Consider the following 27698-nt stretch of genomic DNA (forward strand, 5'->3'; position numbering starts at 1 on the left):
CCTTGAGATGCAGGCATCCTGGATTCTTTTTCTATTAAATTAATGGAATGAGCTTCATTTTGAATGGCTGGACAGTCCATGACACTTGTTCCAAAACAAGAAAAGATACTGGAGAAAAAAAAAAGAGGAAGAAGACTCAAGGCTGCTGAAATTATCATATTTCCCATTTGGAATTTAATTTGTTGTTTCTACAAAGAATAAGGATTTCATCTTAACATAATAATTTCAAAATGGATGTACTAGAGAATAGCTTCTAAATGTAATATTTAATGTTGTTGGATTACTTGAAGACAAAGGTTTACAGCAAACTTTAAATTTTAGGAAAACTAATGCACCAATAAACAACTTGAAGAAATATAATTTAAAAATTCACCGTTCAAAGCAAACCCTGGCAGAAAAGTCTGTGAGACATTTATTTCCAAACAGGAAGTGGCACTGTGGCTCAATTGGTAGAGGGCTCCCCTTGAGCTCAAGAACTAAGGGATATGTTAATACCCAGGCCCTGAGTTCAAGCCCTATGACTGACAAAAAAAATTTAAAGAATTAAAGCATTAGGGCTGGGAAGGGGACTCAGTGGTAGAGTGATTGTCTTGTATGCATGAGGTCCTGGGTTCAATTCCTCAGCACCACATAAGCAGAAAAATGTGGAAGTGGCGCTGTGGCTCAAGTGGTAGTGCTCTAGCCTTCAGCTGAACAGCTCAAGGACAGAGCCCAGACCCAGAGTTCAGGCCCCCTTCCAACAACAACAACAATAATAAAAAATTAAAGCATCAAACAACCTGAGGATGTTGTCCAGAATAATAAATGTGGCATTATCCGTTTACATGACTTAGTGAATGTAATCTAGTTTACCAGGGCAGGTGGTGGGCAATTTGTGTTTGCCAAAACCTGCAAAATTATTTTCTACTTTCCCAAGGAGGGAGAAAGGAAGGAATGGGGGGAGGAGAGAGGTGTTTGGTGGCTTTGCCTTTTGGTTCAGTGATTGTTTTCTGGAGTCAAATTCAGAGAAATTCTGCTTGCAATCCTAGTTGCATGAGGAATGAAGAAGCCATGCCATGGAAGTGGTTTTGATTTGTCCTTGGTCTGGTTCCAAACACCACTGGACAATCCAAGTCCCACTTCAGGACCAAGATTCCTTGAAGACTACTGATCCACTGGGCATGTGGACCTAAACGCAGCCAGAAAAGGCAAAATGCAATGCCGAGGGCAGCACTGGAAATCTACACCAGGCAGAGATTTTTAAATATATTTTTATTGTAAAAATACTGTACAGAGGGCTTACAGTTACATGACTAGGTAATGAGTACATTTCCTATCGAACATTGTTACCTCCTCCTTTGTTTTTCCCCTACCATTTTTTCCCTCCCCACATGTCCAACTCCTCCCTCCTCCACCCTATCCTGACATTGTAAATTCATGTTCCACATAGTGTCCTGTACATCTCATCGTCACATTGGGTCACCCTGCATCCCCATTTAAGCATTCTGCTATATCCCTTCTACTCTCCAATTACAAAAAATGTATATAAGATGCAGAACACTGGAAACAAATACAGTGAAAACAGGGATTATATGTGGGGGGATGAACCTACAAAAGAATCACATAGTTCATTATTAGTATATTAAAAACAAAAGCAAGAAATTAAAAACCGCTTGTTCTTTGACTTGGGGTACATTTCGCCTAACACCTCGTATATGGTCATATGTATCTAGCCTTTGATCTTCTCTGCTTGTTCTAGACATGTACTAGTCCTTGCAATCATGGGAAAAACAAGGTAAACCGTGGGACCTATGTTTCTTTGGGTCTGGCTTACTTCACTTAATATAATTTTTACCAAGTCTTACCATTTCCTAACATTTTTACCAAGTCTTACCATTTCCTAACAAATGGGACAATGTCATTCTTTCTGATGGAGGCATAGAATTCCATTACGGGTGTGTGTTTGTGTGTGTGTGTGTGTATACCACATTTCCTTGATCCATTCATATACTTAAGGGCATGGGAGTTGGTTCCATATCATAGATATGGTGAATAATACAGCAATAAATATGGTTGTGCTGGTAGCTTTGGTATGACCTTGTTTGTGATCATTTGGGTAAATGCCCAGAAGTGGAATTGCTGTGTCATGGGTGAGCTCTACGTGGAGTCTTTTGAAGAACTTCCACACTGCTTTCCAAAGTGGTTAAACAAGTTTACACTCCCACCAACAATGGAGTAGAGTTTCCTTTTAGCCACATCCCCTCCAGCATCTGTCATTATGACATTTCTTGATTATAGCTATTCTAACTGGAGTGAGGTGTAATCTCAGTTTTGATTTGCATTTCTTTTGTGACTAGAAAAGTTGAGCATTTCTTCATGTGTCTAATGGACATTTTTATTTCCTCTTCAAAGAAGTTTCTTTTTAAGCCTTTAGCACGTGTAGTTTTGGGGCAGTTTTTCCTTTGATGATTTGTTGTTGGGGATTTAAGTTTTTGAGTCCTAAGTATATTTTAGATATAAGACTTGTCTGTTTTATGACTCATGAAGCTCTTCTCCCTGTAAGTGGGCTTTCTATTGATTTTGTGAGCTATGACCTTTGCCTTGCAGAAGCTCTGCTGTTTCATTCAATCCCATTTGTCCAACCTTTCTTTGATTTCTTTTGTTTCTGGTTCTCTATTAATAATATTTTGGCCTGTGCAAAAGAGCCCTAGAGTTTCTCCTATTCCTTCATGTAATGTTTTCACGGTGTCTGCTTTTATTTTGAGGTCTCTGATCCAATTGGAGTTGATTCTTTGGTTGGATGATATATACGGATCTAGCTTTAGTTTTCTACATGTGTTTAATCAATTTTGCCAACACTATTTATTCAAAAGGCTGTCTTTCTTCCATTTTAGGTTTTTTAGCTTCCTTGTCAAAAATTAGCTAGCTATAAATCAGTGGGTTCATTTCTGAGTCTTCAATCCTATTCCATTGGTCCTCAGGTCTGTTCTTGTGCCAGTACCAAGCTGTTCTTATTACTATGGCTTTTTAGTAGTGTTTTAAATTTGGAACTGATATTGCTCCAGTGCTGTTCTTTCTGCTGAGGATTGACAAACCTGCAGCTAGCATTATACTTCCTGGTGAAAAGTTAAAGCCATTTCTCATAAATTCAGGAATGAGATAAAAATGTCTGCTCTCTCTACTCCTCTTCAACTTCTCTTGAATCTCAATTCCTAAAACACAAATTTCACAATGCATTTACAAGTAAAAATACAAAAACCAAACATGGCAAATGGTTAGATACAGGACATTTTACAAAAACCCAGAATATAACTCTCTATATTAATATATATTAATAACTCTATATAAATTAACAAACAAACCCAAAAGAGCAGCCAGGTGTACTAGACGTGAGTGTCCCTGACATCTACTACATGGACAAGGAGCATGAAAGGGCCTCCTGCTGGAGAGTGCATGGAGGAAAGTTTTCTTGTCAGCCTGAGTACAAAAGTTAGCTTCAGTCTGCCTGGGCCTGTCTTTCTTGTTTTCTCCCCACAGCGGAGCAGAATTGTCCCCTGCTCTATGGAGAATAAATACTGTACAAGCCGAGCTGTAATGTGGCTTCTGTTTGGTCTTCACTCTTTCCTAGGTGGGCAGTCACCGCCCCACGGTGTGTGTGTGCTCCCAGGGGCTGATTCTCAGGGCCCAGGCCCAAAGGGCACATGGGTGCTAGATGTGAGTCAGTGGCACTGTGTCATTCATGCTGCCGCTGCCGGGTAGCTGCCCTAGCCCAACAGTAGTTACATCCTGATCTTCTCCCACAGTCCCAGGAGAGGTGCCCACAAGGGCCCGAGTTGGGTAAGCTGACACTAGGGTCCTACTTCACCAGAGGGACCAGAATGCAAGATGAAGTGGCTTCAACCTAAATTACTAATTATATTATGGAGCAGTTTTAAACAAAGTGATACACATTAATGTATGATATATAATGCTATATTCTAGAGTCTGTAGTCTCCAAAATCATTGGACTTGATAATAGCAAGAATGGATTTTATTGTTTGTATTTACAAGGCCATTATGGCAATCTGAAATAAAAGTACAACAAAACTCTTATCCAAAAAACACATGATTAAATCTCAGAATTAAAAAAAGTATGTAAGCAGTGCAAATGAAGTTATACTAGAATAGTAAATTACACACAAAATATATTACATTAGTAACACTCAAAAGTAAAATAAGTAATTACAAAAAGAATTCCTACTGGATAAAAATATTACAGTGGTTTAACAGGTTGAAGTGATATAAGTTATATATTTTTTTAATAAAACTTATTTATATCTCCCAGTTCTGTTTATCTCAGAGAAGGAAAATGTTAGAAAGTAGAAATTATACGTGGCACCTCTTGTTTCCAGTACCATGAAGGGGACTGGCACATCATAATGGGAGTCTTGGGGTGACACCCACACCCAGTCCATGTAGAACAATCAGAGGTCCGTGTGGTGACCCTGAGGGGGTCGAGGACAGGACATTGCTGCTGGAAAAGGGGCAGCACTTGTTGTGGTGGGATGCAGACAACAAAGCTCCATCAGTGACCAAACCAATCAACCCAGTCTCAGGTGCCAAAGCCAGGAGGGTAGGCAGGGCAGACCCCAAGCCCTACCTTCAATCTGTGCAGCCTACACTGCCAAGGCCAGACCCATTGCCCTGATTTGGAGCCCAACATGGGTAGGAAGTGTGCCCATTGTCTGCAAACGGAGCATCCCCAGAATGGCACCCAGAGCTGGGCCCATGTCAACCAGAAGGATGACAGAGGAGGCTACAGAGCAAAGTCAAAGGGGCTTCGGGCTCCTGGTGCAGAAGCTGGAGCATTGCAAGTCCAGGCTCCTCTGGCACTGATGCGCATATGCACGGATGGCCCTGTACCTGAGTCCACAGAGATAAGAAAATGGAGGTCCAAGGGGATGCTGAAGGGGCTCCAGGTTGCTGAGCTTCTGCAGCTGTCACAAGCCCTCTGGCAGAGGGGACAGCACATGGCTCCAGTCCCCAGACCACCTTAAAGACTGATGAGGTGAACCAAGGCTGGGCTGCCTGCTCCCAAGGGGGCAGACTACATGCCTAGCCTTCCTTCTCCCATGGGCTGTGCTCTGTAGAAACATGGTGTCCCCCCAACCCCACACCCATGGGGGCAGGCAGTGACCCTAGAATGGCGTCTCTATGGGATTGCACTTGCACCCAGCACCACTGCAGACCAGTACCAGCAGAGCTGGAGGAGGAGAGGGAAGCAGTGGACTCAATTCTAGCTCCATGGATTCCAGCTCCTGGGTGAAATGGAGCAATTGAGACTGGGATGAGAGGTCGGTAGGGTGAGCAATGCTCATCTGGCAATGCTGGGGAGCATGCACACACATCTCCTCACTGCACATCCGCCACAAGGGACGGGGCCCCACTTCTCAATGGGTGACCTGAGGAGGCACTCACACCCACATGGACTGCAGAAATGGTGGTTAACGTGGTGATTTGGAAAGGGCTCTAGGGCACAGCTTTGCTGCAGTACTGAACAACTGGCAAAAAAACTTTTCATCAATGATAACCTATTATACTTTAAAAACAGTTTTACTTTCCTCTTGTCCTATATTTTTGCATGAGGGCCTCTGTGTTAACCAGAAATCTCCAGGATTTCTTCATGCACAGTAATACAAATAAAAATAGCTTCTACTCTTTTTTTTAATTAAGGGAAGTTACATTTAGTTCTTTCTCATGTTAGATTCATGAAAAAGAAATCCTGAATTATATCTATAAAACACCAAACTCAGGATTTCTTCTGAACTCTCTGAAGAAAGAGAATACAATGACCAAGCAATAGGTATCACCCATATTGTCAATCTGCTAGCTCTTTCTCTGATTAGAAAATAATCCTGCCAGGGCACATGCAGATGACTTATGCAAAATGTTTTCCAAAAATTCTTGTTGTTATATTGCATTTATTTTCCTCCTCCTGTCTCCCCTCTTGCGGCTCTTCCCCAGGGTCCTGTTTCCTTCTTCCTTCTCTCCTCCCCTCTACATTTTCCCTGTCCCCTCCTCTTCTCTCTCCTGCTATGCACTTCCTCTGCTATTATCCCTTCCTCCTCCTTTCCTTTCCTCTTTCTCCTACACTTTGACTTTCTTCTACTTCTTCTTTATGGTCCTGTGGGTTGGACTCACACTAAGCAGATGCTCTGCTGTTCGCTATATTCCTCCAGTCTGGACTTCACTTCAATGACACTCTATTTCTGATTTTCTTTTAAAAAGCAAACCCAGCAAAGACTTTTGTTTCAGAATTTAATTCATTGTACATATTTTACACCATAAATATGTGCTACTTCATACAGTGAGGCTAATAGGTTTGATTATGCTTTGGGCTTCAAATAAACTCATCAGAAACAATGTGTTTGAAGTCAATCTAATGTGATCCTATGTTGCTACCAAATTAATGAACTGGTTACTTTGTATCTTGCACAAGTACTTCTATATTGCTCCCAGTTTAGTGAGCTGTCACTTTGTGGTAGCACCACAGTAACACTAACGCAAGGATTGCTGGGGATCAGAAGATTAAGTCCAGACAGGAAAATCCATAAGATATGTATCTCAAATTAACTACTAAAAAGCCATAAGAAGACCTGTGGCTACGTGGTTTAGTGCCTTCCTTGCACAGAATCAGCTGATGACAGGACCCAGGCCTAAGTTGAAGACCTGTGGTAGGTGCACACACACACACACACACACACACACACACACACACACACACACACACAGAATTTCCCTGCTAGAGGAAGTAAAAATAGCTCTTTTCCCAATAACATGTCTGAGTTTTTAGCCTATGTGTTTGGATATTTTTGAAAGTTGTATTATTAACTTACCTAATTTTAACAAATGACATCTTGTTCACTATTATTTAATCCTGGTTGAAATATTTTAAGACATATTTTCATGTAGAAATTTGAGTTTGTTCCCCAAAATCGTGACTGTCCTGGTTTATAAGAAATAATTGTGCTTTTACTTCATTAGTTCATAAATTAGAAAAGTAACCCTAACTCTAGAACCAATGGCCTTTGGATTCTAAAAGCCACACAAATACGTAAGTTTTTATTCATCCTATCTTTGATTCAGCTCATCTTTCTTAAAGTAATTCATAGTTTTACTCAATATCTTGCCATTTTTCTAACCCGAACCCTAACTGGAACATTCAGGATAACCTCACACTAATCATACCCTAATCCTAACATTATTAGCAGTTTCCTATTTCACATTCATCCAAATTCTAACTTGATGTATTATTCGAAGATTTACTTTCAGTTGGAACCTAAATTTTCCATTTCCCTAATACTAACACTAACCCCAGCTGGAACTGCAACCTAACTTTCACCCTAATGTTTAAGAAAAAGAATCTAGTTTTTATTCATTCTAATGAATACTCCAGTTTGCCCTCTGGAAATGAGTTTCAGTTTGCCCTTATTCCCAAAAGTTTCTTGACTCTACTGCTGAAGCGATCTTGTTCCCTAACATGATCCATTATATTACTTTTCCTCACATTTTCTTATCAGGAAAGACACTGTAGTTTCCATTGATTCTACCTTTTCCAAAACTTCTGTTCCCTAAAACAGTTTCAGATTTACTTACCATGTTGTCCATTATTTAATGCTAATTCTCAACCTAAACTTGGCTGGAAAACTCCCATTAATCATTACAAGAATGATCACTGAGAAATAAATATAATGATAATGCTCTAGTTACTAATCAGTCCCACATTTTTGCTTCTACTTGTTAGTGAAAACTGAATTTTCTTTTTTTTGGTCGGTCATGGGGCTTGTACTCTGGGCTTTGGTGCTATCCTTCAGCTCTTCAGCTCAAGGCATGCGCTCTACCACTTGAGTCACAGCACCACTTCCGGTTTTCTAGTGGTTTATTGAAGTTAAGAATCTCACGGATTTTCCTTGCCAGGGCTGGCTTTGAACTTTGATCCTCAGATCTCAGCCTCTTACAGGCGAGAGCCACGGGTGCCGGGCTTGGAAACTAAATTTTATAGTAAAGTCTTTCCTATTCATAACACTAATCATAATCAGAACAAAATATTGACCCTAATGTTAGTAAAATTATATGTCAATACTAACATTAACACAAGTAAACTAGTTTTCACTCATCCTAACTTCATTCAAATAAGCCTTCTAAACATAAGCTTCAATTTTTTTCCCAATATCTTAGTCATTTTCTTACCCTAAACTTTATCTTTCTTAACTGGAACATTGAGAATAACCATACACCTAATTGTAAGTCGATTCTAATATTAATAACAATACTCTAGTTCACATCCATTCTAATTCTTACCATGCTTATTCTAAAATTTACCTACAACTTGAGCATCATTTTTTTCTCCTACACTCTAACCCTAACCATGTCTAGAATCTTAATGATAACCTTGACACTAATAGTATCCCAATTCTAAAATTTATGTAAAATGCTTGCTGTGTCATCCTCGCTGAAATTCCACTTGTAATTCTTCAAATAAATTGCAGGTTTTCCTAAAGCCTACAGATTTTCTCACTCTTAACTCTGAATCTATCTTGTTCCATAACAGGAATCATTATACCGATTGATCTCAAATCTTGATATTATGAAATACACTGTACTTCCATTATCCCTGCTTTTCCTGAATTCCTAGAACTTAAAATAAGTTCAGATTTACTTAACATTTAAACCATTCCTTTTTTTCTTTTTGATGGTCGTGGGATTTCGTCTCTGTGCCTGGGCAGGATCCCTGAGAACTAGGCATGGGCATGATCCTTTAGTTCTTTAGCTCGAGTTGTGCACTTTGCCACTTGAGCCTCAGCACCACTTTCATTTTTTCTGGTGGTTAATTGGAGATAAAATTCTCACAGACTTTCCTGCCTGGGCTGGCTTTGAACTGCAATCCTCAGAAATCAGCTTCCTGAGTAGCTAGGATAATAGACACAAGCCACCAGTTTAACCAATTTCTTTACTCTTTCATCAACCCCCTTTAACCAGAAACCTAATCCTAATCACAATCTGAATTAACACCAAATGGTTAATGTAAGGAAAATTGTCTGGATTCTATTCAATTAGTCATTTTTTTGCTTCTACTTCTTAGTGGAAAACTAAATTTTACCTTAAAGTGTATCCTTCCCTAATCCTAACAAGAACTAAAATAGCATCTCACAATTAAAACCAAATCATATCTGAATGTTTAAAGTAACATAGACATTGGTTTTCATTCATTCTAACCTTGATGACATTCATTCTTCTTAAAATATGTTGCAATTTTACACAGTATCTTACATATTTTTCTCATCCTACTCCCAGCTCTAACTGGAACACCTTGCCTAATCCTAAACCTACAGATAATTGAATCATAATGTTAATAGCAAGCCACTATTTCACATTTATCCTAACTCTTGCTAAGCATGTAGGCCTAAATTTTACTTGCACTTTGAAACTAAAAATTTTAAAGAGTTTCTCTATTTCCTGTCAGGTGTTGTTTTACATTATTTTTTAAAATTTTATTTTATTGTAAAGAGGCTTACAGAGAGATTACAGTTACATGTGTAAGGTAATGAGTTCATTTCTTGTTGAACATTGTTGCCCTGTTCTTTGTTATTCTCCCACTATCCCTTCCCTCACCCATATCTCTAACTCCACCCTCCCCATGGTGTAAATTTCATTTTCAATATAGTGTGCTGTGAGTATCATTGTTGCAATAGGTCATCTTGTGTTGAACCTAAATTTTCTTTTCTCTAACCCTAATTCTAATTCTGTCTGGGATCCTAAACCTAACCATAATAGTAATTATATTATATATATATATATATATATATATATGTATATATATGTATATATATATTTATGTATATATATTATATAGTAATTCAGAAATTAACAAAAATATTGAAGTTTTTATTCATCGTTAATCCACTGTACATCTTGAATTAAGTTGCAGGTCACCTTAAATCTTCCAAATTAGCTTATATGTGCCTATAAAAAGATGTAATTTGATGTGAAAAACAGAAGATCTTGGAGGAAGGAGTAATGAAAAGGAAATACAGGGAGTACAATCAAATGCTTTAAATATATTTTGGAAAGAGCATAACGAAACTGCCACTTCTAACAATTACTAACCATTAACAAAATAACTAAAAATTAATAAGTAAATAATATACTGCCTTCTAGTGTTCTTTAAGAGAGCCATAATATGTCTTGTGAATAAAATGCTTATGTTAGATAAAGTATGTTCATGCATAATTTATTTTATTATTGGCCAATTATTTAATTTAATCAATAAAAATATATCAAATAAGATTACATGATAAAAATGTAAATAAGTTACTTAGCAATTGTTTGTGAAAAAATAGTCATGACTTTTAAGAAACTAAATGTCTATTTCCCTACAAAGCACTGCTTTCGGTTTACAAATCTAATATTTCTACTAAGTTTAGAGATCATAATTGGCATGAAAAACAAGTAACTGTACATCTTATTTCTTGAATGACTGATGTTTGAAACATTATCTTTTATTCAAATGAATACTTAGGTCTACTTTTTCAAAATAAATGCAATTTTATCTCCTTTCAGAACAAGTACTTTCTCTGCAATTAGTTCTATTAGTATATTCAGGTATTTATACGCTAAATTTTCTATGTTTGTTATGTAGATCTACATATTCAGAATTACATGGTTTTTCTATTCACAAATGTCTAACCTGTGGGATTTTTGTTTCATTAATATAAATTATCTCTGGTTGTTGTGAAGGCTCCAGTAAGCAGTATGGTCAAAAACATTTCCTGAATTCTAAATATTAAATCTAATCCTTTTTAGCCTTTGATAATATCATTCATTTTCTCTTCAGAGCAATTAAACTAAAATAAATACTACTTTTTAAACATTTCACTCATATTGTAAATAATATTAACATAGTTCACACAGAGACTAATTATTTCAAACTCTCCATATTTAATGATCATAGTGTGAAGTATATGGAGAGTAGAGGGTCCTCAATAATACTTGTTGTTAAATTAAATCAAATCATATATCTGGATTTCTAATTTGGAGTTTAATCATATGGAAACAGGAACATACTAAGAAAAATGATTAATTTGGGACCATTTTCTTCTTAAAATTATGCAGCAAAAGTATCTCTAAGAAATATATTTTTTAATAAAATGTTTCAACCCTTAGTTAAAGTGTATTATGCTTTCATATAAAGTTTATCTCAAAATAGAAATTCTGCAACTAATCTAATGTATGTTTTCATGAACAAAATGCTGTGACTTCTAATCTTGTTATGTGATTTTAATTATATTTTTGCTGTGACATGATTCCTATTTACACTTAATACTAACTTGATACAAATCATGCCCATGCACACTAACTTACATAAGATAATATTCAAACAAAATTATCTTTCTTCCTATCTCCCACTGGGAAGGGTGAGGTGTTGAAGTATATTAAATGAAAGCACTCTAAAAGAGAGTCTTTATGAAATGGAAATTTGTAACGAGAGGATGGGATCACGAGCAATTTCTACTTGGCTTAACAGGAGTTCTCTTTTTACAGCACTTTCTAAACTTTTAATCAACAGGGAAATCCACAAAATTTGAAGTTCATATGAAGGAATTACATTCCTAAAAGATGTGGCAACCCTGCTCAAAAGTTTTGTCTCATCACTAGTTCTTTGTGTTTGCTGGCTGATCTATTTCTCTATCATATGTTTCATATTATTAAGCATATTAGTAATTCAGCTGTGAGTACATAGCAGGAGACTCCTGAAATCACTGCTATTGCTGGGTAATATTCAGGAGAGAGGAAAAAGATTATATTACTCTCCAATTCCTCCCTTTGGCCTTCAATAAACCAATTAATTGTCAAAACAATCATGTAAGATGTTAGTTTACTTTTCTCTTTTTAAGTAGGATTAAGCAAGTGTTTTTCACAGTAAAAAATAATGACAGTAGTATCAGAACTCTGATATGAGTAACTTCTCCCTAACAAGCAATGCTCTATGGACTGTAAATATGGAAGTCACACTTAAATTCTCTGTCTTTACAAACACTCTCACAGACACAGACACAAACATACAGACACAGAGACACAGACACAGACACACACACACACACACACACACACACACACACACATACACACACACACACACACACACACACACACACACACACACACAGCTGCCACCCAGACACATAAGAGATCAGTTCAATTCCTTGGTAATGATAGTTGATTGATGTTTGCTCCGTTGGTTTTTCTTTTTTTCAGGACCTTGCCTGGACCTACATCTTTCTCTGAGATCAAGTCCCCTGCTCATAGTATACTGTGTTTATGTATTCATAGTATGTACCTGGCTCCTTCATGCCAATTAATAATACCCTGAATAGAGTATCCTCAAACTTGACATTCAAGTCAAACTCCATGAATTCATACTATTATTTCGACATACTAAAATTTATTGGATCTAGAAACAAAAAAAAACACCATTTTGTTATATTAATAGGAATTGACATCGTGAAAGTAGAATACTATTGATCAGGAACTGAGGTAAGAGGACAGGAGTAAGTGGGAAAATGTAGAATACTGGATGTTTGTTAGAGATATAAAATCATCGTCTGTTGGATCACTTAGTGTAAACTTATCCTATATTGAAAGCTCAATTTACATATACAGTTTACCAGCTATTTGTTTACCCATCACTTCTGATCACAAATCTTCTTATGAATTTTTATACTATCTTTGAATAAATCACATAGTTTGCATGTGCTTATCATCTTAAGGAAAAACAGTCTGCTTCTACATCTTTCGTCTATGTGACGTACCCTTATTTTTGGTTTCTCTGTTTGCTGAATAAATGTATTACTGAAAACAAGATATTGACAACAAATCTGGGTTCAATTTTCATTTTTTAAATTTGAAACATAATATAAACTTTGTAGAACTAGTCATTTTCTAAAACTGATATTCATGAACACTAATGTTTTGGTGCCTTTAAGTAAATTGAGACTTGATGTGGTATGGTAGTTCTTGTGTCTAATTGACTTAACCATTAGATTATTAATGTATAAACAGGTGCATTGCACTTTTTTATTTTTATATATAAAATAGTCCCCAAGGATTTACTTTAAAGTGATAAGGGGGAGGCGGTTGTCTTCATGTTCCATAGTTTATATTTATTTCAGTAAAAGTACTAATAATACATGATGTATGCTGGAGCAATATAAAAGATGAGAACATATTTCTAAAGAAAATGGGTTTATTGATTAAAACAGAAAACCTTGAAATAGTCATGTTTCTTGGTTGAAACTGTATAAATTTCATATGAATGTAGCTCCAGATGAGAATCAGGGATAAATTAACATATTACTGAGATTTACATCACAATGTAAGCAATATAGGTATTTTAAGGAATTGGTCATTCAAAGCACTAGATACTTGATGGATGAGGAATGGAATTGAAAATATCAGAGGAAAACAATTCAACATGCAGATATTATGATTTTATAATACTAATATGAAAGAAATGGAACTTTTGCCTTTCTGAAGAAGAAAGTTTAGCCAGTAATTTCAATGTAAGTCTTCAGTTGTAATGAGTCTAAAGTCTTTTTCTCCAAGATATTCAAGAGTACTATGCTCATCTTCTGAAGAGTAAGTAATTATTTTAATTAACTTTGCTTAATATTAATTTACTTGTAGCAAATAGGTTAAAATGTCTCCTCTTTCTTTCAATGTAATAACATACATTTCATATTATTAATGTCTCTTCATACAAGCCTGAAATCACTATTTCAAACTAACACAAACAAAAAACAAAAATAACCTGATACAACCACCACAAATCCTAAATTATGTGAAAAAAATCAACAATATATAAAATATATCTGAGGAATAGGAAAAACAATGGCAAAATAACAACAGAAAATTCCCCTAGCTCTCTCTAATGAAACAGAGAATTAGAGTCCTAGCAGGTACTCCACTTCTAAAAAGTCACATCCAGTCAGTAATAACTATATATAGATATACAATTCAAAAGAAGATTTTATACTGTCTTCACAAGAAAACAGAAATATATGAAAAGGTGCCCAGCCAGGCACGTGACTGCTGTGACTGTGTTGGCCAACATATTTAAAAGCACAGCTGCAGTGTGGAAATAAAAGGTCCACATGGGAAAAAAAAGCAGGAACAGAAGTGTACATCGGAGCCAGCCACATCCATACTCAGAGACATTTAGAGATACCATTGGGCAGCCCGAACTGTCACTGGAACCACAAGTATTAACATCACAACATCTCACCACAATTGATTTCTACTCCTACACTTAATGGTCTAGACAAAAACCTAATTCCACAAAAACAAATCACAACAGAAGATCCAAACAACATATGGCAAATCAACCAAGAACATAAAGAGTCACCTATTAAGATTATAGAGCCCCCAAAAGAAATCCTCCAAGTGAACACGGCAAATCAGAAAAATACAAGAAAAGTGATGTCAAGGTAGTATAATTCACACAGTAAATAAGCAGGCATTAGAACAGACAATTAGGGACCTAGAAGATAGTTTTCAAAATACATTACAATTACTGCTGAAAATGTGATTAATGAAAAGATACAGAACCTCTACAAGAAATTTATTGAACAAGATGCAAACAACCAAAGATTAGCAAAATAACTCATGGAGACTACAAATAGAAAAATAAATTCTGAAAAGGCAAAGGAGTCCAAGGAAAAAATGGATGCCTAGTTAAAAGATATGAGAGAAGATACAGCTAAATAAACAACCCTACCAACCCCCTCACCCAAAGAAAATAAGTAAAGAAAGTCCATACAAGGCCTAAAACAAAGCTTTATAAAGAGATAGAAGCCCTAAAAAATGACCAATTATAAAACAGGGAAATCAAAAACAAAGTATAAAGTCTTCATAGCAAATAGATGACAAAGAAGATAATATCAGGGGTAAAAGACCAAGTAGGTCCAATAGGAAAGAGGAAATAATCATTTAGAACAAATCCAAGAAATAAGAAATGATCTTGCCAGAACTTCATGACTCAGTTAGAAGATCAAATTTGGGGGAGATTGGTCTCAAGAAGGAGAAGAGCAGGAAACTAAATGGATGAGAAACATATTACAGAATTCTAGCAGAGAACATTCCAAACATCCAAAGAGATAGGCACATTCAGAAAAGAGAAGGCTTTAGAACACCAAACAGAATTGTAGAAGAGAACAACCCACCACCACATCATAATCCATTAGAGGATCATTAATGATCAAGGAAACGATTCTTAAAGCTGTCATAGAGAAAAGATTGATTATTTATAAAATATATACAGTCAGAATAAACCCAGATTTCTTAGTTGATATGATAAAAAGAAGAGCCTGGCATGATATATAACAAACATTAAAGGCAAACAACTATCAACAGTGAATATGGTCCCAAGCCAAACTCTCCAACACATCAGCAGTATAGAAGTTAATCAAATATATCCTACAGAGAGAAGATCAAGAAGAACAGGAACTGGTTATATAAGATGAGAACTAGGTAAATATATTAAGAGTAGATAAGGCACAGCTCCTAAGAGCTCCTAAGAGAATTCACCCAAATAGATAAAATTAGAGAAAAAATGAGACATCATAACATAAATTAGCAAAATTGTGAATGTTATAAGAGTACTTTGAAAACCATATACCAATCACCTGGAGAATCCTGGAGTAATTGATGCTTTCCTATACTCGAACTGAACCAAGAAGTGATACATAAGAAGTAATGAAAATGAAACGTCAATAAACAATTTCCCATAACAGAAAAATCTAGTACGCAATAGATTTACCGTGAAATTAAGGCCTGCAAAGAACTTACAATACTCAGCTCTAACACTTCAATGGAATAGAAAGGGAAATGGAATTATCAAACACAATCTATGAAGCTAGAATTAGACTCTTCCCCAAATCAGCTAGAGACTCATCAAGGAAAAAGAACTATGAACCCAGCTTTTGATAAGCATTGATGCATAACTTCTCAATACAATTCTCACCAACCAACTTCAACAATTAACAAAAAAAAACATGCTGTGATCAAACAGTATTCATCCTAGGATATGGCTGGATTCAATATAATTGTCAATATACATAGCACACACCATCAGAAGAAGCAGGGACAAGAACCATATGATTGTTTATATGGTTGTAGAAATAGCTTTTAACAAACTCCAATACCCCTTTATGATTGATAAGAACGCATGGAACTTTCCTCAATATAATACAGAGTATGTATAGGACAAAGAGAAAATAAGCATGTACCTAACGATGGAGGCATGAAGACATTAAAATCATGAATGAGAAAAGGATGTCCACTCTCTCTACTACCCTTCAATATAGTAGTGGACTTTCTACCAAGGACAATAGGCAAGAGAAAAATATAAAAGGGATCCAAATATAAAAGAAATAAAACTATCCCCTTTCACAGATGAAATGATACTTTATATAAAGGACCCTATAGCTTCCCCCCCCAAAGTTAGTAAAAGTGATGCTAATCTTCAGCAATGTAGCAGGGTATAAAACCTACAAGAATCAGTAGTTTTCCTGTGTTACCAACAATGGGAAGATCCAGGCTGAAATCCAAAAAACAACCTCATATGTATTAGCCTCAAAAGCAAATCAAATCTAAGCAAAACAAAACAACAATAAAACTAGGAATTAATTAATTTAACAAAAATGTGAAAGACTTCTATTGTGAAAACTTTAAAAGCCTAAAAGCGAAATTGAAGGAGATTCAAGAAAATGGAAAGTCTTTCAATGCCCCTGGTTGGAAGAATTAGCATTGTGAAAACTGCAATACTGCCCCCAAACAATTGGCAATGCAATACTCATAAACATCCCTACAATATTATTCAATGCAATAGAGAAAGCAATCCAAATGTATTATTGAATTACAAAATTACAGTTGAAAGAGAAGGCTTAGAAATGAACTCATAGGCCTATAGTCATCTTACACACACACACACACACACACACACACACACACACACACACACACACACACACACACTGGAATTCTATTCACCCATCAGAAAGGATGACTGTTTACCAGTCTTAAGGAACTTCAAAGCCTTGGGAAAATTATACCAAGAGAAAGGAATGCAGACTCGAGCAATATAGGTTTCACATATTCATTCATTCATGGTAGTTAGAAGGTACCTACAAATCTACAAGAGAGATTCTTCTATGGCTATGGAGGTTGAGCATTTCTTCATGTGTCTATTGGCCATCCCTCTTTCTTCTTCAGAGAAGTTTCTCTTTAAGTCATTAGCAGTTGTTTCTTTGAGGATTTGTTGTTGGGGGATTTAATTTTTTGAATTCCAAGTATATTTTAGATATGAGACCCTTGTCCGTTGCCCAAACCATAAAAGAAATACAAATCAAAACAACATTGAGATACTACCTCTCCCTAGTTAGAAAGGCAAAAATCTAGAACTCTAATAACAACAGATGCTGGAGGGGATGTGGACAGAAGGGAACCTTACTTCATTGTTGGTGGGAGTGTAAACTTGTTCAACCACTTTGGAAAGTAGTATGGATGTTCCTCAAAAGACTCTACATAGAGCTTCCATTTGACCCAACAGTCCCACTTTTGGGCATTTACCCAAATGTTTACAAACAAGACCACACTAAAGCTACCAGCACAACTATGTTTATTGCAGCATTATTTACCATAGCTAAGATATGGAACCAGCCCAGATGCCCCTCAGTAGATGAATGGATCAAGAAAATATGGTATATATACACAATGGAATTCTATGCCTCCATCAGAAAGAATGACATTGCCCCATTTGTTAGGAAATGGAAAGACTTGGAAAAAATTATATTAAGTGAAGTAAGCCAAGCCCAAAGAAACATAGGTCCCATGATTTCTCTTATTTGCAATATCTAGTATATGTATGAGTCAAGCAGAAAAGGTCAGATAAGGTGATGTTAGGAAAATGAACCCTAAGATATGTATTTAAATGTTTTTTTTCTTTCTTGCATTTGTTTCTAACGCAATTATAAGATTATTTCTTTGTTGTTTCGTATGTCCCTCCCCCACAGTATAACCCCTTCTTTCCCTGTATTTGATCTCGGTATAATTTGTGGAGGTGAAGGGGAAAAACAAGTCGTTTAAGGATACAGGTGGACCTGTTGCAACAATGAGAAGTACAAGTTGTCATGTCGAAAACAAACTTTACAATTTGTCGGGGGGGCGGGGGAGGATTGGGTGAGGGGGGAAGAAGGATGGAAGGGATGGGAAGGTTAAACAAAGGAAGAGGCTACAATGCTTGATAACAAATTTACTCACTATCTTGCCCATGTAATTGTAACCCCTCTGTACAGTATTTTCACAATAAAAAAATAAAAATTAAAAAAAGAGAGATTCTTCCTCCAGTTTGAATTGCCATTATCAAGAAAACTGACAGTAGCAAATGCTAACGTGGATATAGCCAAATGGGAACTTTATTACACTGTTGATGGGAAATTAAATTTGTTCAACCATTCTGAAGTGCAGTACAGACTTTCTGCAAAAGACTAAACAGATCTCCCTATGACACAGTAATTCCTCTCATGGGCAGTAATCCAATAAATAACAAACAAGCTCACATTAAAGCTACCAGTATAAGCATGTTCAGGGCCCAGGCCCAGAGTTCAAGGACTGGAAAAAAAGTTACCACTGTTGGTATTTGTTTCCCCAAATATGAACCTTTTCACATAAGATACAAAATCTTTCTATTTGCAACAGCTAGAAAAGGACTTACTTGTAGTGGGTGATAAAATGTCTCCTTTGTTGAATGTTAGGAAAAGCTGTAGGCAGTCCAAGAAAAGGGAGACTTTTTGTTGTTGTTGGTGGTGGTGGTGTTGTTGTTCGAGGGGCTTGAAGCCTGGGCATGGGCACTGTCCCTGAGCTCTTCAACTCAAGGTGAATGCTTTACCTTTTGAACCACATTGCCACTTCTGGTTTTCTGGTGGTTAAATGGAGATGAGTCTCAGGGACTTTCCTGCCCAAGTTGGCTTTAAACAGCAGTCCTCAGATCTTAGCTTCCTGGGTAGCTAGGATTACAGCTGTGAGCCACAGTCACCAGGCAAAAATGGGTGATTTTTATAAAAGAAAATCCACCTCTTCACCTGTGTCTAAACCTCAGATATTACTATTAGAACACTTTAACCTCAACTCATTTGATCTGACATTTGTAAATTTTCTCTTTTCCTTCATGTGGAAATACTGCAGTTAATGTCAACTCAACTGTGGGACTGGATCAATTGTATGGTAATCGCTAGCACCTAAATCAAAACATTTACATCAAAACAAATGAAACCCTCATTTCGAATAATTACTTTCTCTTTTTATTACAAATATGTGCTTGATTACTTCTTAATGTGATATTGGACCTCCTAACAGAGTGATGACTTTTTCTTTCTCTTGAGCAATTGTCCTTCTTCCACATGGGTCAAATATTTAAGATTTCAAAAATTTCCATTGATAATTCATTAAGCTGACCTCTAAGAAAATGTGCATTTCTGGAATTGGTCTTCTCTGTTGTTCTTACATACACAGGCTTTCTATTATTTATTTGTTTTATAAGGAATTCTATTTTCCAATCTTTGTGTGACCAATTTTAGTCCCTCTGATCAGTCTTTCCTACCTTCTCTCAGGAGTCTTTAATTTCAGCCTGCCTCATAAAAAATGTATTAGTTATCAGCTAAATGAGTCCCAGCTTCAGTTTTTTCCTGACTTCATGTAGGCTGTGATAGGAGCCTTGACCGGCCTTGCTTACTGGAGTTTTTTACTTGTTTGTTTTGTTTTTAGAGGTCTAAGATTACTAGTCAATGTATTAGCTTCTCTGGGCCTCAGTGATCACCTGGACTAGCATCAATGGGTTTTTGCCCTAATGATACAAAAACAGCTGACTAAATTCCTGTTTTAATTGTCTCAAAATGAGGCAATCTGGCATCCTTGCAAAGCCATTAATCATATTCTGCTACCACTTACAGAAATGGTCTATCAACGCTTATCAATGGCTTTTCAAGGTTGACTGTAAAAAATGTTTATTTCTGTGTGGGAGGACCATATAAAAAACAAAAAAATCACATTGTACATTATAAATACTTTAGAAACAACAGCAAGAAAAAAAAACCCACTTGTGTCCCTATCTTGGAGTTCATTTAGTTTAACATCACCTTATCTATTCATATGCACATAGCTTTTGACCTTTTCTGCTTATCCACAACATATATTAATTATTGCCAATAAGGGATACCACGTGACTGATGTTTCTTTGGACTTGGATTATTTTAGTTAATATAATTTTTCCAAGTCTTTCCATTCCGTAACAAATTAGGCGATGTCATTCTTTCTGATGGATGATAGAATTCCCATACACACACACACACACACACACACACACACACACACACACACACACAAACTCACAATGTTTTCTTGATCCAGTCATCTACTGAGGGACATTGGGGTTGGTTCCATATCTTAGCTATGGGAAATACTGCTGCAATAAACACAATAGTATTGATGATTTTAATATGGTCTTTTTGCTGACTATTTAGGTGAATGCCCAAAAGTGGGATTGCTGGGTCATACGGGAGCTCTATGTGGAATCTTTTAAGGAACCTCCATACTGCTTTCCAAGTGGTTGAACAAGTTTACACTCCCACCAAGAATGAAGTAGGGTTCCCTTCTGGCCACATCCCCTCCAGCATCTGTTATTGTAAAAATGTGGAGCGCTTCTCCAATTTGTGTGTCATACATGCACAGGGACCATGCTAATCTTCTCTGTATTGTTCCAATTTTAATGTATGTGCTGTTGAATTGAGCACAGAACATTTTTTATATATAAAGTGGAATTGATTTTCTTAAACTAGACAATTCAACAAAAAATAAGTTCAAAAGAATTGTTGTGAAATTTTAGAACCATGTATTTCTTACATAAGCACACATTTAAGCCTAAAGTCAAGATTGATATGTCAAAAACAAAATAATTTCTCATATTTGTTGTTCAACAGATGTGTAGGAGGAGGCACCTATCATAATGAACACTGCAGCAAGTGTTAAGTTTTTTTTTAAAGTTTTAATGTTTTAAATATGTTTAATTTTGGGAACTTGCTTATATGCCAAAATTAAGATTGTTTGGTAGGTCATATAACTTTTCTATAAAGTATTTAAGATTTATGGTGGCATACATATACTACTAAGTATGTACATTTCAGAGTTTATAGAAACCTTACTAATGAGAAGCTGCAAAGTCTTTGTATGAAGAAACAGCGAAGAGTTAAGGCTTTGTTTTTTTTAATTAATTAATTTAATTTATTTTATTTGTGAACATAATGTACAGAAGGGTTACAATTACATGGGCAGGATAATGCGTACATTTCTTACCAAGCATTGCAGCATCCTCCTTTGTTTACCCTTCACGTCCCTTCCCAGCCTACCCCTCCCTCCCCAGTCCCAATCCTTCTCCCTCTCCCCCCCCAGCCCCCCCCCCCCTGCAACGACGTTGTAAAGATCGTTTTCGACATGACAACTTGTACTTCTCATTGTTGCAACAGGTCCACCTGTATACTAAAACGACTTGTTTCTCCCCATCTCCTCCACAAGTTATACTGACATCAAATAAAGTGAAAGCAGGGATTATACTGGGGGGGAGGGACATACAAAGCAACAAATAAATAATCTTATAAATGCGTTAGAAACACATGCATGAAAGAAAAAAACATTAAAATACATATCTAAGGGTTCATTTTCCTAACATCACATTATCTGACCTTTCCTGCTTGACTCATACATATACTAGATATTGCAAATAAGGGAAACCATGGGGCCTATGTTTCTTTGGGCCTGGCTTACTTCGCTTGATATAATTTTTTCCAAGTCTTTCCATTTCCTAACAAATGGGGCAATGTCATACTTTCTGATGGAGGCATAGAATTCCATTGTGTATATATACCACATTTTCTTGATCCATTCATTTACTGAGGGGCATCTGGGTTGGTTCCATATCTTAGCTATGGTAAATAATGCTGCAATAAACATAGATTTGCTGGTAGCTTTAGTGAGATCTTGTTTGTAAATATTTGGGTAAAGAACACTGCTGGAGGAATATCAATACCAAATTTCAAACTCTACTATAAAGCCATGGTAATCAAAACAGCTTGGTATTGGCATAAGAACAGACCTCAGGACCAATGGAATAGAATTGAAAACCCAGAAATGAACCTGCAGACCTATAGCCATCTAATCTTCGATAAGGGAGCTAAAACTATAGAATGGAAGAAAGACAGCCTCTTCAGTAAATGGTGCTGGCAAAATTGGTTAACTACTTGTAGAAAACTAATGCTAGATCCTTATATATCACCCTGCACCAGAATCAACTCCAAATGGATCAGACCTCGAAGTCAAAGCAGACAATCTGAAAGCATTACAGGATGGAATAGCAGAAACCATAGGTCTCCTTGCCTCAGGCCGAAATTTTCTGAATAGAGACCCGGAAACACAACAAATCAAAGAAAGTTTGGACAAATGGGATTGCATAAAATTGCAGAGCTTCTGCATGGCAAAGGACATAGCTAGCAAGATCAATAGAAAGCCCACGGATTGGGAGATCTTTACTAGCCATGCAATGGACAAGGGTGTCATGTCTAAAATATACTTGGAACTCAAAAAATTAAAACCTCAAACAAACAACTGCCCAATAAACAAGTGGGTGAAAGACTTAAAGAGAAACTTCTCTGTAGAAGAAAGAAGGATGGCCAATAGACACGTGAAGAAATTCTCAACATCCCTAGCCATAAAAGAAATGCAAATCAAAACAACATTGAGATACCACCTCACTCCAGTTAGAATGGCTATAATCAAGAACTCTAACCACAACAGATGCTGGAGGGGATGTGGACAGAAGGGAACCTTACTTCATTGTTGGTGCAAATGTAAACTTGTTCAACCACTTTGGAAAGCAATATGGAGGTTCCTCAAAAGACTTCACATAGAACTCTCCTATGACCCAGCAATCCCACTTTTGGGCATTTACCCAAATGTTTACAAACAAGACTTCGTTAACTACACTGTTTCTGTTAAAATTTTAGGGCTTCCTTACTTTATATGTTAGTCAGGAACAAAAATGATTATATAAACCATATACAGATGATGAGATGAGACATAAATAGTAATCTTAGAGGGTAAATTTAAAGACTACTCATAGCCTATAAAACTCTTGTTGAACATCATAATCTTAGCCAGTTTTAATTGTACTGGAATATGAGAAAATAGTAAAATCTAATATGTAGTACACTTCAAATATTGGAAACAGTGGTATTTGTTTTTTATTTTATTAATCATTAATACTTAATTATTGGTTTTCTTTATTTGTAGCATTGTTTTCCTTGTTGTAATATAATATAACTTTTTGTAAGTCATCATTACAAAATACTTTGAAAATGTTACTGGGATGGCTATACCATTTTTTATTTTTATTTTTTATTTTTATTTTTTGTTGGTCGTGGAGCTTGAACTCTGGGCCTGGGCCCTGTCCCTCAGCTCTTCAGCTCAAGGCGAGCGCTCTACCACTTGAGCTACAGCGCCACTTCCAGTTTTCTGGTGGTTTATTGGAGATAGGAGTCTCACGGTCTTTCCTGCTCAGGCTGGCTTTGAACCACGATCCTCAGATCTCAGCCTCCTGAGTAGCTAGGATTACAGGCGTGAGCCACCAGCGCCCGGCCATACCATTTTTTATAGTTGCATGTGAATTTACAAAGAGCAAAATTAAGAACAAAATATTGAATAAAATTTTCTCAAGTAGAGTTTGAATCCGGAGTGTTGATAAATGTCCACACATAAATCTTAGCCCTAGGCTGAAGCAGTGGTTTTACAAAGTTGAGGCCACAAAATTGAGAGATGGTTTTTGTGTTTAGTTTTTTGTTTTTGTTTCTGTTGGTTGTGGGGCTTGAACTCTGGGTCCTGTGTACTGCTCCTCAGCTCTCCATCTCAAGGTTATTGCTACCACTTGAGACACAGCACCACTTCCATCTTCTTCTGCTTATGTGGTGCTGATGAATGTGGTGTTGATGGGTTATCATACATCAAATACCTTCAAATGTACATGTAGAGTCTAAAGATAGCAGTATGAATATTCTCATACAGCTCTTGTTTATCTGTTATGCACTTTCAGTATTATGATATTTCTCTCTTTCATTCTCTCTTATTTCCTCTCTTTCTCTTTCATGCTCCATGTCTGCTACTTAGAATTTCTGCTGGGCTACTATTATCCTTCAGGACCCACTGGGATTTTGGGAACATGATAGGGACCTTCAGTTACCCTTGCATTTTTTAAGAGTTATAAGAGTGACGTGATATTATCCTTTGCCATTCTAAATGGCAAAACAACAGATCTAGGAATTCCTGTTCACTTTTAGTACTATTACAAATTTTCCTCATAGGAATCATTGGGATGGATAAGATACTTTTAACCTGTGTCCTAAAGATCTTTTCCTTTTACAAGCAACCCTTTTCTTTTATTATCAGTAAGTAACAAAAACAAAACTATCCTATGGAAAGTAGGCTGAAGTTGTTCACAGGGATGAAAAACAAGGAAGTGGGGGAAATGAGCAAAGATCCTCATAGCAGTTTATCATGTACACTTTGTCACAATGACAATGTGCTGGGAAGTCTAGATTAAATCACTAAACACCTGAAATATATAAATATATGTACATATATTTATATATGTATATTTATTTATATATGCATATATGTGTGTATATGCCCTTATATATGTACACATGTATATTGCTCTACATACAAATACACACATACATATACACATGTATACATGCACACATGGAGAAAGACGCATAGATACAGCCAACACAAGTTTCACTACTTGTTGAATATGCCCTAGACGGAATGCTTGGAACCAAATATGTTGAAGATATATTTGTCTCTAAGAGTTCTTTTAGCACTTCTCTTATGTCTTAAAACTGGTAGGTTTTGACAGATTCAACTTGCAAATGCAGTACAAGTGATAGTAAATCACCGAGAAATCTCAGTAAGTATAGGTTATATGGTGTCTCCTTGCTTCCCACGGAATCCTTGCTCTTGTAGACACTCTCAACAACCAAAACAGTAGGAGAATATCCTGGTAATGAATAAAGTTACACGGCATCTTTCCTTGAGCTCTTTTCCAACAGCCAGCATCAATTCCTAAGGAATGAGTGAATCCACAGAAGACTGGAGCTCAGGTCAACATTTAACCAACCCATGTGATAAGTCTAAAGTGAAAAATGCTGACCGAGGTCTTGCATTTCCTGGCCACGAAAATAAGAAAAGTATTTGTAATGTATTAAAATTTGAGAATAATTGGTACCCTGTCAATAAATGTGTAGAATACAATTATACCAACTGACAAAAGACGCATTTCATTTGTGTGCTTTTGGACTTGGCGAGTGATTTTTGGTGAGTCTACACAAGTAGAATCAACATAAATCAAGCCAGCATTTCTTCATTTAAGATACAAGGAAAGGATACAGGTTGACCCATTGTAGCAATGAGATGTACAAGACACTCTATCTGGGGAGACTAAGACCACATGATGGGTTTTTCTACAACCCCCATTATTCCACCAACCTTACTCCCCTCTCCTCTTCGCTCTTCTAAGGGTTAAAATATTTAATTCATATACTAATCCACCTCATCACCAAATTTGATTTAAAGGATTTCTGCTCTTGTTATCAATGTTTGTTTAAGGGTTCAAATTCTGTTTGTCAAAATTTGCCTTGCATTTTGTTTGGTATTGCCTACTATTCTGACATTGACCACGTGGTTTTATCATGTTGGGAAAAAAATATCACTTTGTCACTGGAATTCCAAAAAAACGTATGGCTGATTTTCATTTTTTAAAAACCCAAGTGCATCTTAGAACTTTAGTTTAAAAATGTGTGTGTGAAAACATGTTCAACATAATCTCATTATAAAAACTGTGTAGCAAGTTATCTTCTTCTATGTCTTGATAGTGATACTTCCTATCAAATTTGCTGTTTGTTAAAAGAAAACCCTTATTCAAGGGTAGTAGTAAAAGGAATGAGACCCAGCTCAGCACCTAGCCAGCTGTGATGAAAAACAAACCAGTAAGGAAGTAAGAATTGTCTTAAAATGTTTGTTCCACATATCTGTTTATGTCCCCAGAAACTTCGAGTATAGGAGATGGTATGAGTATGCCTTAAAAGACAGCTTGTGAATAAAGTTGGTAAGTAATTCTTGGCTGTGATTTAACATTAAAACTAGCATGTCATTCTCTATGTCCATCTAAAGGCGTTTCTTTAACGTATGTGTATAATTTTGTAAGTAACTAAACAGGAGTTTTGACAATTCATCTGAGGGAGGCGGTCTTGCCCAGATCCTGCCTGGACCATCCTACCTCCACCATGGTACACTGGACTCCTGCCTGACTTCATCACACACAGCTGATTATTGGTAAAATACTGATTTAGATTTACAAACACTAAGACTCTTATGGGACACTCTCTGCAAACCTTACTCATCCTGATATGAAAAAGCCAGCTATGTTGTTATACTATTGAAACATGTATAGGCCAGGAGAGCCTCTCATACAATTTAGTTATCAGGTTTTCCAGGCATACAAGCTATGCTCAAACTCTCATCCCATCTATTGAATTTTGTCATTGCAGAGTTCTGGCAAGTATTTGTTGATCAATTCTTGGCAGGGTGCACATAAACTCTACTTGTTCTCACTGATCCCCTTGTTGCTTTAATTGGAAATGATAAAGGGTTTTTTGTGGCAAAGATTGTAGTTCAAAGCCAGCCCAGGCACACAAATCCCTGAGACTCTATCTCCCAACTAACCATCAAAAAGCCAGGGTAGAAGCTGGCTCAAAAATTAACCAGCCAAATGCTAATGTGGCCCTGTGACTCAAAGTGGTAGAATGCTAGCCTCGAGCAGAATTGCTCAGGGAAATTGCTCAGGCCTTGAGTTCAAAGCTCATATCCCAGCCACAAGTACCTAGATCCCAGGACAAGGTGGAAAAGAATAAGAGGAAAAGATGTTACATCATCCACTTTGTGCCTGCCCTTTCAAAATTAACCAGATCCAGGAGGTCAATAGAAACAAGTTGAGAATCTTGTCCATCTAATGTCCATATCTGTCTAACTCATAAATGCACAGGAATTTACATTCTTGCCTTTGTTACCTGCTATTTATAGGAAATGATCAAGGTCTCTCACCAGGCCCTTAACTACTCAAATCCAGCCCTAGTTTCTGACTGGTTTTAGGCTCATGATCCAAATGGAACTTTTCTGGTTTATTCCCTGGTTGTGTTTTCTGATGTCACTCATATCAACTAGTCCTGCCACCTTGTCAGCCTTTTGCCTGATCTCAGTATTTTCAAGTTTCTCTCTAACAGGATAACAGCCCTCACTCAAACCTGGGACCAAGTCAAGGACATCCGATTACTGCAGGCAGCCAGAGGCTTTGCTTACACTGCTCTGGACCGAGCACAGACCTGGACCTGAAGACGCCAGCCCCAGTGACTCCTGGACACACTTATGACAGAAAAGACCATGATGACCCTCCACCTTTTATACTCCAGGGTTCAAAATGATGGAATCTGCTTTGTTCTCATAACTGCATGATTCTCCTCTCTCAGCCC

The 27698-nt window shown here is 36.7% G+C and overlaps 1 non-coding gene across 1 annotated transcript; it reads right to left on the bottom strand.

Moving 5' to 3' along the window:
• Positions 1-20754: 20754 nt before the first annotated feature.
• LOC122101455 lies at positions 20755-20861 on the bottom strand. The gene has a single exon (XR_006146386.1). It is a non-coding gene; the product is annotated as a U6 spliceosomal RNA (small nuclear RNA).
• Between the last annotated feature and the right edge of the window lie 6837 nt (positions 20862-27698).

Source organism: Dipodomys spectabilis, unplaced genomic scaffold, assembly GCF_019054845.1.
Source record: "Dipodomys spectabilis isolate Male_0828 unplaced genomic scaffold, ASM1905484v1 ptg000667l, whole genome shotgun sequence".
Lineage (NCBI taxonomy): Eukaryota > Metazoa > Chordata > Mammalia > Rodentia > Heteromyidae > Dipodomys > Dipodomys spectabilis.